The sequence below is a fragment of the Strix aluco genome, chromosome 1, assembly GCF_031877795.1.
Source record: "Strix aluco isolate bStrAlu1 chromosome 1, bStrAlu1.hap1, whole genome shotgun sequence".
Taxonomy (NCBI): Eukaryota; Metazoa; Chordata; class Aves; order Strigiformes; family Strigidae; genus Strix; species Strix aluco.
The window spans coordinates 103,072,169-103,082,590 of NC_133931.1; the positions used below are offsets into that span (position 1 = coordinate 103,072,169).

General features: G+C 48.2%; 1 long non-coding RNA gene across 2 annotated transcripts; it reads right to left on the reverse strand.

Moving 5' to 3' along the window:
* Positions 1 to 6,225: 6,225 nt before the first annotated feature.
* LOC141933653 (uncharacterized) lies at positions 6,226 to 10,164 on the reverse strand. 2 transcript variants are annotated; one of them, XR_012626172.1, is made up of 3 exons: positions 9,802 to 10,164; positions 9,173 to 9,292; positions 6,226 to 8,127 (listed from the first exon to the last, which is right to left on the reverse strand). It is a non-coding gene; the product is annotated as an uncharacterized LOC141933653 (long non-coding RNA). The 2 variants fall into 2 exon arrangements; XR_012626171.1 differs by lacking the exon at positions 9,802 to 10,164 and adding an exon at positions 9,437 to 9,669.
* Between the last annotated feature and the right edge of the window lie 258 nt (positions 10,165 to 10,422).

Consider the following 10,422-nt stretch of genomic DNA (forward strand, 5'->3'; position numbering starts at 1 on the left):
TAAAGGACTTCATAGGGAAACCAAAGAAGAAAAGGAGTTGGAGCTGACCTCAGTGTTGGCTAAGCTCATCACGAAACAACAGCCTCAATATTTTCCTTCAGTTGTGTCCACAAACATGCAGGCAGCTTTTGGATAGCTTGGTCCTGGCAGCAAGGAGAGCAGGACTTCTAAAACAGATCCTGAAAGAAACAAAACCAAAATGCTAATGTTCCCCAAGATGTTAAGGCAATTCAGCAGCTAGGAAAAAAGTGCTTAATGTCATGACAAAAACATTTGGATAGTCATCGTACCTCTTTTAATGGGTAATCCCTTAAATTAAAACATTCTTTAAAAACCACAAACACAAAACCCCCAAACCCACGCCACTTTATGCACGATACAAAAGAATTTCATTACCTGGTTGACAATAAAAGCATCTCATCTTAAGGCAACCAAAAGTAGGCATAGAATCTTACGCTTTGACAAGGAATTCTGGATTATAATGAATGGTTTTACTCTCTCGTTGTCTGATCTTATGAATGAACCTTCCCAGAAGATAATTAAGGTCTCTTCTTCTGACGTACATCCTCCTCTAGAATTACCACTGTTTATCACTTTTTCAGACATTACAACCTTTCTTTGAGGGACATTTTAGAGCAGGCAGGTAAACAGTTATGGAAAAAAGTTGGCTGGCTCTTCCTTAACAACAGTCTAGGTGGAATCCGGGTATATCCTACGGTCTTCCTCGGTGCCCCAGGAGATTTCAGACCGTTGTTGTGTTACTTGCTCTGAAGCTAACTTAGCGTACCGTAAGGACAGTCTGGAGATATTATAAATCCGCAGTGCATTACGTCTAATCCAGTAAAGTTAATCCACTGTGGAGATATTCTGCTGAATCTCTCGGTGATTTATTACCTAGGACAACAAAATACCCAAACCCTGTACGGTAAAGGTTCTGGCATGCGCATCTGTCACGTTATTTTGGAGGACTCCATCTGTTCAAAGCAAGGGAAATGGAAGTTCTCTTAGTCTTGCTTTGCATAACCCGCTCCTTCTCACTCCCCCTACCCCCTTCTCGACGGGTGTAGCTGATGTCAGCCATTTCATAGGAAAATTTCAATCAGCCCTGCTGGCTGCACAATTAGAAAGGTTAAGATGGATTACTTAAAGGTAAAATACATTGAAGTAGCGAACTCATTCAGAAGTAAAGGTATTTTAACTTCCTACAGCGCCTCCTTTTTAAGTGCAATAGAGTCATTCTGCTTCTGCTCTGGAAAAGCGTGCAGATGCATTACTGCATGTCAGGTTTGCACCTCTAATTAATTCGCTATTTACGTTTGGGTTCTAAATGCAGTGCTCTGTATGTTTAAGAAATCTTTGTTTGTCCTCCTTCGGAACATACCCCACAGTACCAGCCACCACAACCTCACCACAACCTCCTCTTCTGGATCGTCTGCACGGTCAGCTTCTGCATTGACTTCTGCGCTGTATTCCACGTCGTCTGCGCCGTCATCTTCTGCGCCGTCCTCCTCATCTTCATCTTCTTCTTTTCCATCATCTTCTGCGTCATGTTACGTGTCGGGTTCTGCGTCCTCTGCGTCCTCTTCTACATCATCTGCGCCGTCATCTTCTGCGTCGTCCTCCTCATCTTCTTCTTCTGTTTCATCATCTACTGTGTTGTTGTCTCCCACGTCGTCTTCTGTGTCAGCTTCCGCATCCACTTCTTCTTGTATCATCATCACTGTCATCTTCTTCTTCTTCGTTGTTGTGCGTGGCTGGTCTGATCCTCATTCCTCAAGTTGTCACTCTTCAGGAAACAGGGACTGCTGGGCCTGTGTTCCTGCCGCTCCTTTCTGACGCTCTGGGACCTGCTTTTCCCAGACTGCAAGGGATGGTTTTTCAAGCTAGACTGAAAAATGCATCAGCGCTCTAAAATCTAGTTTAAGGCCAAATTAATTCCTTCCACTCAAACCCCACCTAAAGGGCATTTTCTCCCTGCTGTAAAGACGAAAATTAGACCCCGTCGATACCCTCTTCCCCTGTACGTCCTCTTTCCCCCTGGAGAGGGAAGAGGTACAAAGCATAACTAGATAAATCCTCATGGCAAATTATTGGTGTCAACCACTGTCATTACGTCTCTCTCAAGGGATGACACCACCCCAGGACTTGACCACATTCTTCTGAAGTTTTGAGGCCTCTGTGATGTCGGCCTTAACGCCCATCACGGATCAAGTGCATTGCACTGAGGACATAACTGCAGGGTTTGAAGTCAAAAGACCGCTGAGTAAAAGTAACTTAGAAAGGATTGACGGGACAACAAAACAGTTGCTCCTGCTCATATAATGTCATAAACAGGAGAGAGTAAATAGGGAGAAAGGAGGAATGCTATGAAAGGGAAAGGTCAGCATGGTCAGGCCTTCTCCTGAGAGCTCCTGCACGTTCAAGTGAGGAGCCACACCGGGCGTTTAGTTCGATTAATGCCTTAAGCTTTGAAAATTCACTGCTTTCAAACGCTTATGCCCAAAGAGGAGACACGACAAGAGAGCTGGGAAGCCAGCCTCATGAAACAGTGACCCTTGCCCACGCCCTGATGTCAACACAGGTGTCTGTCCAAGAGAAACAACGGTGTTAAGCACCATAAAAAGCAGTGGATCGACTTCCTCGAGCCCGGAGCTTTGTTTGCAGAGGAGATGGCATCCCCGCCCTCCTCCGCAACAGATTAAAGATTTCGGAACCAATGCGGCATCCAGAGTTCTGCTTTTCTTGCTCTCGACAAGCAAGCCGGAAGCCCCGGCGGTGAGGGGGGACCCCGGGCGCTGGCGGGGGGGATCCGGCAGTGGGGGGGGGGGGAGCGGAGCCCCGGCGCTGGCGGGGAACCCCGCCCGTGGTGGGGGGGAGCTCCGACGGGGCTGGCGGGGGGGGGGGAGTCCCGGCAGTGAGGGCGGGGGGAGTAGTCCCGGCGGCGGGGGGCAGAGCCCAGGCGGTGACGGCCGGGGGAAGCCCCGGCAGTGAGTGGGGACCCCGGGCGGGGAGGGGGATCCGGCAGTGGGGGGGGCGGGGGGAGCGGAGCCCCGGCGGTGACGGGGGGGCCCCGGCGGCTCCGCGTGCCCCCGCGCAGCTCCAGCTCCAGCTCCAGCGGCGGGCGGGGCCCGGCGGGGGGGGCTCGGCCCTCTCTCCCGGCCCCCCCCTCCCCTCCCCCGAGAAAAGCCCCGCGCCAGGCGCCGCACGTTGCTCCCCTCCCCTTCCCCCCCCGCCAAAAGTTGCGGGCCGGGGAGGGGCCGGGGGCGGCCGGGGAGTCCCCGGCCCCCGGGCACCGGCTGCGCCGCGGGCGCTTCGCAGGGACCCAGGCGCGCCGCTCCTCGGCCTGTGGGTAAGGGAGCGGGACAAGAGGGAGCGCCCTGCCCTGCCCCGCCCTGCCGCTCCGTGTCCTTGTCCTCCAGTGCCACCTCCCGGGACCAGGGCGGGGGGGGGCTCGTCCCAGGCCCACGGAAGGGCAGGGAGGCTGGTGGGACACCGCGGCCTCAGCCCCGCGCACCCTGCTCCAGCCCACCCTGCCGGCAGCTGCGGGGCTGGAGCAGCCCCTCTCCACAGGCGCCTTCCCACCTCCAGAAGCGACTGGAAAAGGACCGGCCGGCCTTCCCCGACAGCCCCGCCTCCCCCTTTCCCTCCCTTCTGCTGCGGGGGAAGGGAAAGCTTGCCTGCAACAGCATCTCTCCAAAAACGGGAGGCTCCAAACTGAGCCAGGAAAAGGATTTTCTTTGCTTTTCTTCAGTTTAGCACGGGTCCTACAGCCAGCAGCAGGCAAGGAGGTGATAGTACATACAGCTACTCTCCCGCGTAGTAATTCCTTTCTAATCTCAAAGGTAGCACCTTCTCCCCAGGGTACGGTTAAACCTTTGCAACAGGAAACTATGAGCTTTACATTTGGTGTCAGTCAACTGTTTAGAAGGCTGAACAGCACTGATGACTTCACCAGCACAGAGGGAAGGACTTGACTCCTAAAGGTGCCCCTGCTGTTTGCAGGAACTTCTAATCCAACCTTGGAGCAAGAAGTAGCTGCTTTCTGCACACACCTTCGACAGTGCCTCTGGACTTCACGTGACAAACACCTCCCCTTTGGATTCAGTCTCAAACTGCAAGGAGAAGCACAGTGAATTTTTATGTGAAAACCTCAGTTTAATATTCCTTCCTTTGTGTGCAATAACAGATTCTTCCTCGCTTACGTGTTTCATTTAGTTAAGTCTTACTGAAAAGTCCCATCTTCACTTGTGAAGAAAACAGCTGATTTGGCAGCATCATGGACTCCTGGTCCAGACACTTCCAGGCAAAATTCTCCTGCCATGGCTTTGGGGGAAATTTCAGTTCCACGTCAGGTGTCTTTTGGTTCTTGTGTTGTTACGAAACATTCATTTTGACTGACTGTCCACACCTTCCGCAGGACTGTGAAGTAGGATTAAGCACGAGATTTCTGAGAGGAAAACCGAACCACACTACTGCTCGCTTACTCAGTTGAAGAGCTTATTACCTGCACTTCCAAAGCAACAGGCTGCAGGAATATTGAGTGCAACGCAAACCAGGCCTGTCTGGAATACTCTGAATTCTCACTCAGAGTTACAGATCTTTCCTTTCACATGATAAAGATTAACAGCATTTGGATGCACAGAAGCTGTCTTTAGAGTCAGGTCTGCTGACGTCCAAGTCATGAATTCAAATGTCTTCCAAAAAGATAACAGTCTTAGCATTTCCTCTGGAGGGAGGGAAGAAAACCCAACCAGAGGAAGAGGAAGCAAGGCAATACCAATTTTTTTTTCCAGTGATAACAAAATCCCAAGAGAGCAAGATGTTTGTGCTGTCAGAATAAAAATTCTTAAAGAAACAAAATAGTTTACCTTTCCCTTTGAAAAGTTGCTTTTAATGCAAGAGCTGCTCTTTTTCTCTCCCAAGCTTGAAAGCCCTCCTCAGCTTAGGATTGTTTTCAAAATACCGGCTCAAGTAGAAATTAAGGTGCACACACTGGAATGTGTATAGGTAGAATCTTATCCAGAAAAACCCCAACACAATAGTACTACACTGGCCAGAAATCTTTCCAGTGTTCTGACGAAAAGACTCAACTTCTTTCTAAGAAATAAAGCGTTTGGGGCCAAAACCAACAGATGATGTTCCAGTCAAAGGTTAAAAAAAAAAAAAAAAAAAAATTTAATTGATCTATTGAAAAAAGTTGAAGAAGGAAATGAAAAACCATTCCGTGAGTCAAAGGTATAGATTGTCCCCATGTGATCTAACCATGACAACTGCAGATCCTCCATTCAGAACAAGGGGGTCAAAAGCAGCACACCCCCGGAAGAGGGGAGGCAGTCTTTCCCCTTGAAGAGGCTACAGCAAGAAGCTCTCACTGTATTTCCAGCTAAGAGCCAGCTAGCAGAAGGCAGCTTTTCTGTCAGATAAAGCAAGGCAAAAGGATCTGGTACAGCAACTGCCTTGTCGTCTCTTGCTCCTTGAGCCCCCTTTTTCAACTCTTCTTTCTTCTGCCGGTGATGGGAAGGCAAAGCATGTCCAGCACTCCCTTCCATCAGAGGGATTCTCCTGACGTAGTAGTTGTCCCCATTAGCTGTCAAGTTTTTGTATCACAGGAGAACAGATGCAGCCAAAAGAACCTTTACTCTAAAATGACTCCTCCAACTACACAAGCAGGCACGGGCAGCTCCCAATTTCGTTCCATGTACACAGCAACGCTGGGCGGTGAAGGCAGTCACCACTGACCAGAATGAGAAGTTTTAACACCAGCCTTTTTGTTTTCCAACCCTCTGAACATGAACTAGGTCAGGCCTGTCTGTCCTCGCTTGCCAAATACCATTACAGTGCCTTTACTCTAAGACAGTATCTCGACCAAGCAAAAGAAGTCCGAGAGAGCCGAACCTCAAGGCCAGCAGAGCCAAAGGCTATGGAGCATCAAACAGATGCACCCACTTGAAAGAGCTTTCAGAATTCTACAGCTTCTGGCGACACCGCCTGCAGCCAGGTTGGAACAAGTGACCCAGCTTAGTACCTGCCTCTGCTCCAAAGAACAGCAATCTCGTGGCTCACGACTGCTCTTTGGTACAGACGCGGGTCACCAACAAAATGCAACAGGTGGAGAAAAACAAAAGACTGACAGCAACTGAAACAGAACTCTTCTTTTTCCATTCCATCAGCCAGTTATAAAACTACCTGTCAAACTTGTGCACTTACAGAACAGAACCCAACAAGTAGCAAAAGAAAACCTTTTAATCAGAACAGATTAGTGCGTCCTTACAAGAAAGTCAGGATTTCAACTTACAAAGTCAGCATTATTGTTAACAAGGCACCTTTCCTGAAGAGGAAATCTTTGTCTTTTATCAAGTGTCAACTGTGTGGAAACAACAAAAAAAACCCAACAACCAAACAACCCCCACCAAAATCTACCCACAACCATACCTCCAAAATCTCTGTTTAGATTATATATATATATATATGTATAAAAATATAAAAACCACATCTTCATAGATGACAACTGTATCAATTTATACTTCAGGTCCTTCTCCTCCAGGAACCAGCTATGAAAGAATATGACAATTTTGTGTCAGTGCCATAGATTCAAGTTCTACAAAGCCATATGTGTCAGTTCTTGCGTTACAGCATTTTAGCAGATGGAGACTTCATGGTAGACCACAAAAGTGGGTTTTAGATTCAATATTATCTGCCTCTCCCAACAGAGGAGAACAGTTAATGCCAGAGAAGCACATGCCAAAAAAAAAAAAAAAAAAAAATCTCCACAATACAAAGAGCATTTAACAAACCAGAAAGGAGATCCCAGATGACACACGTTGTGGTTTTTGTCTTTGTTATTCACTTCAAGGAGATGATTCTGTCTAGAAACACTCCAGCTCCTTTTCAAAAGGACAAAGAACATGCTTCGTTTCATGAAGGATTTCTCCAATTGCTCATTCTTCCCCAGACTGTCTCCATACTGGGAAGCTGGTTTCCTCTTTCCAACCTCTATTGCCAGCAGAGCCCAAAAACTAATAAAGAGCCTGAATCCTTCGACAAGGAGCAGGGAATAAGTCAGCATAGAATTCTCCTGTGAAGCAAGTAACGAACTGAACAATAGGAAAAGAAATACAAAGGCAAAAACACAAGTAAGGGAAAAACAGAGGATAACCACTCCTTTTACTTATATATATATTCTTTTTTTAGACATTTATATCTTTGTTCTTAACATTTTAACCATCCCTTTTTCTGTATTCTAAATAATTAGCTGAGCACTTCTAAAGACAAAGAGCTTCGCTGCTTTTGGGACTGAGTAAGAAAAAGTCTAAAGCGTAGTCTTCCTGTGGTGGGAAGATGTGTCCCCAAAAGAGACACAAGACCTAATACAGAAACATCTCTGTGTCTTGATGAAAACCCGCCCTCAAAGAATCGCAGGCTTCTGCTTCCAGGGCAGCACACCACCAGCTGAACTGCACGGTTGTGATTTTACCTTGTGTAAGAAGTCAGAACATGCGCTGCCCTTTCAGGATGAGGAATAACCAGAGCAGAAAAAGGCTTTGAAATTCAGTCAAGAGGGCACTTGCTCAGACACACAGGAAGAAGGCGCAAGGCAGGTGAGACAGCAAAAGGGAGATTATTCCCCATTCCCACAGAGCCGACTTCGACTCAAGTCCGTCATTGTCTTCTCACACAAAATGAGGAACGTCCTCACGTAGGAAGTCCAGATTTTGTAGCCATCTATGCAGGCAAGCGAAAAACTACTGAGGGTCTGCTTCGGAGATATTTAGGAAACTGCAGAGTTCAGCAATTGCAGAATTACAATATTTAATTCCTCCTTATCAGCACATGATAAACTGAAAATCATCGTGCTTCTAATTTGGTATCATCCAACAGACCTCCAGATTTTTTTGCAGAGCACATAAAGATACAGCTCCCTGGGCATCACATGGCATTGCAATCACCAAATGACTCAAGAGTTTGTAGGCATCCAAACTGCTGCAAACACATTTACACAGAAGATAACGGATGAAACGCAGATAGATCCCACCCTACACTCTTACTCAGGCAAACACGCAGGAGTTACAAGCCACTGTACGAACCAGCCTCCAGAGTGGGCAGCAACATCAGCGATTCCCTTCACACCTGAAGATCAGAAACACACTCATCAAAATAAAATTCGGGCTGTGATCTCTTCACATTTACTGTCAATTACACCGAGTAAGGCAGTAAGATCACTTTTCCAGCACCATTCATACACACATATCCTCCGCAAGCTACTTGAAAGTAGCTTCTGTAACGAAACTGTCTGGAAAGCTCTGCTCGAGGCAGCTGAATGCAAACACTGACCAATTTAGAGGCACAGAAAATAAATGCACGCAGCCCTTTAACAACGACGACTTACCATTGTTATTTCCATTTAAAATGGAAATTTAAAATCTGGTCCAGTTTTGTGATTCTTCTGCCCTTGGGTGTAATCTCACTGAAGCAGCATTGGACAAAGTAAGGACGAACACATGACCAGGGACAGTGATTACAGTTTTGATTACAGAACTAATAGAAATCTCTGCATTAAGATGGTATTTGTTGGAACTAACCAATAAATCAGCCACACTTCAGTGTAAGCTTGATCAACTGACCACCCGCGTAAAGAAAGCTACCTGGCAACTAAAAAGATCAACTGTACTTTTCTGCTTGGTACCTAAAAATACAGATTCACCCTCTAAATCTGGACAATTTCTTGAATACCACCGATACTCAAAACAAGTTTCAAAGAGCAACATGGCATAACAAAGTAACACATATCCATCCTTCAGGCTGCTAGCTTTTTAAATCTTTGCCTAGGCCTTCAGGAAATGTGAAAGCAAACAAACTACTGGAAAGTTCAACACAGAACCTATGCAAAATTAAGGCTACAAATTAGGAACCGGTTACAAGTATTACAAATCATGCAAGAACTACCCTATGACATGGCTGTCCAGAAGAGATCACCCTCAAGGCTGAAGTCCAAGATTTATATTAATATAAATAATACATATATACATATAAATATAATATTATATATAAAAATATGATATTTAGCTGGCAAGTATTCCAAAAAATAAAACCACTTAGTTCATAGATCTTACGCAACATTCTGCACCAGGAAACCAAACACTGAAGAGCAACAAGAGGCAGAAATAACACTTACAATTCTGTAACATCTTCTAACACTGTATCCGAAAATCCAGTTTCAAGGAAAATAAAGCCCAGAATTTTAAAGTCAACATATTTCAAGGTATTTTCACTTTATACCCAAGTGTGATTTCATCTGTAAGATAAGAGACCACAATAACACTGTTAATCCACACAGAATGGTTCTATCCAGTGAACTCAAACCTCTCGCAAGCAATAAAGGAATCGAGCCGAAGCACAAAGTGAACGGCCTGAAACATTCCCATCAAAGGCTACTGACCAGCTCATCCTGAAGCGTTCCAACAATTTCCTTATCCCTCTTCACCCCAAGATGAACGCCTGAGCCTGTGCATTTGTCCACAAGTTGGGCAAATTAAAACGAAAAGCTTGAGCGGTACAAGAGATTCTTGTGGAGAACAGACGTTTTTGAGAACAACCCCCCTGATGTTGTGATGACAACAAAGTCACTGCCGCTGACACTGCTAAAACCCCACAGAAATAAGGAAAGAGAAATTAAAAACACAGACAGACAGACAGACACCCCACCACCACCACCACCACCACCACCACCCCTCCCACACACCCAACCCCGACGCCAAGCGCCCGCCCGCCGCGCGCCTTCCAACCTCACGACCCCGTTCAAACCTCCTGCCAAGCGGCGGCGCCCCTCCCGTCACCCAGAGGTGCTGCCGACGGCCCCTTCCTCCCGCCGGCCACAGGGCGGGATCCCCACCTCCGCCCGGACACCGGGAGAGCGCGGGAGCGGCGTAGCAACGACGGGCCCCGAGCGCGGCAACTGCTGAGAGGGGACAGTGCTGGCGCCAGCCGCCATCTTGGCTCCAGACCTGACCAGTCGCTCCCGACTCCCGCAGCGGCGAGGGGCCGGCCCGGCAGCCCCGACGAGCGGATGGCAGAGCCGCCGCTCCTCCCCCCCCAGCTCTGGCACCCCTCCCAGCCGCGCCCGCTGCCGGTGCCCCCCGGGCCCGCCCCTCGTTTTCCCCGACGTGCCGGGAGGGAGCGGGGGTCGCGACACTCGTGTCTCCCGGGGGTCGCGCGTGTCGGGCATGCCCAGGGAGCCACTGAAAAGGAAAACTCGCTCGGTCGCCTTTTCCCCCGGCGGGCCGCGCCACCTTGGTCTGTGGGCGGTAGAGGCGCTGCGCGCCCGGCCCGGCAGCCCTGGGGGGTCCATCTGCCCCTCCAGGAAGTCCGTCGTAAGGCAGAAGAAGGGGTTTAGGGGCTGCATTTCACAGCTGGTTTGGGGGATGG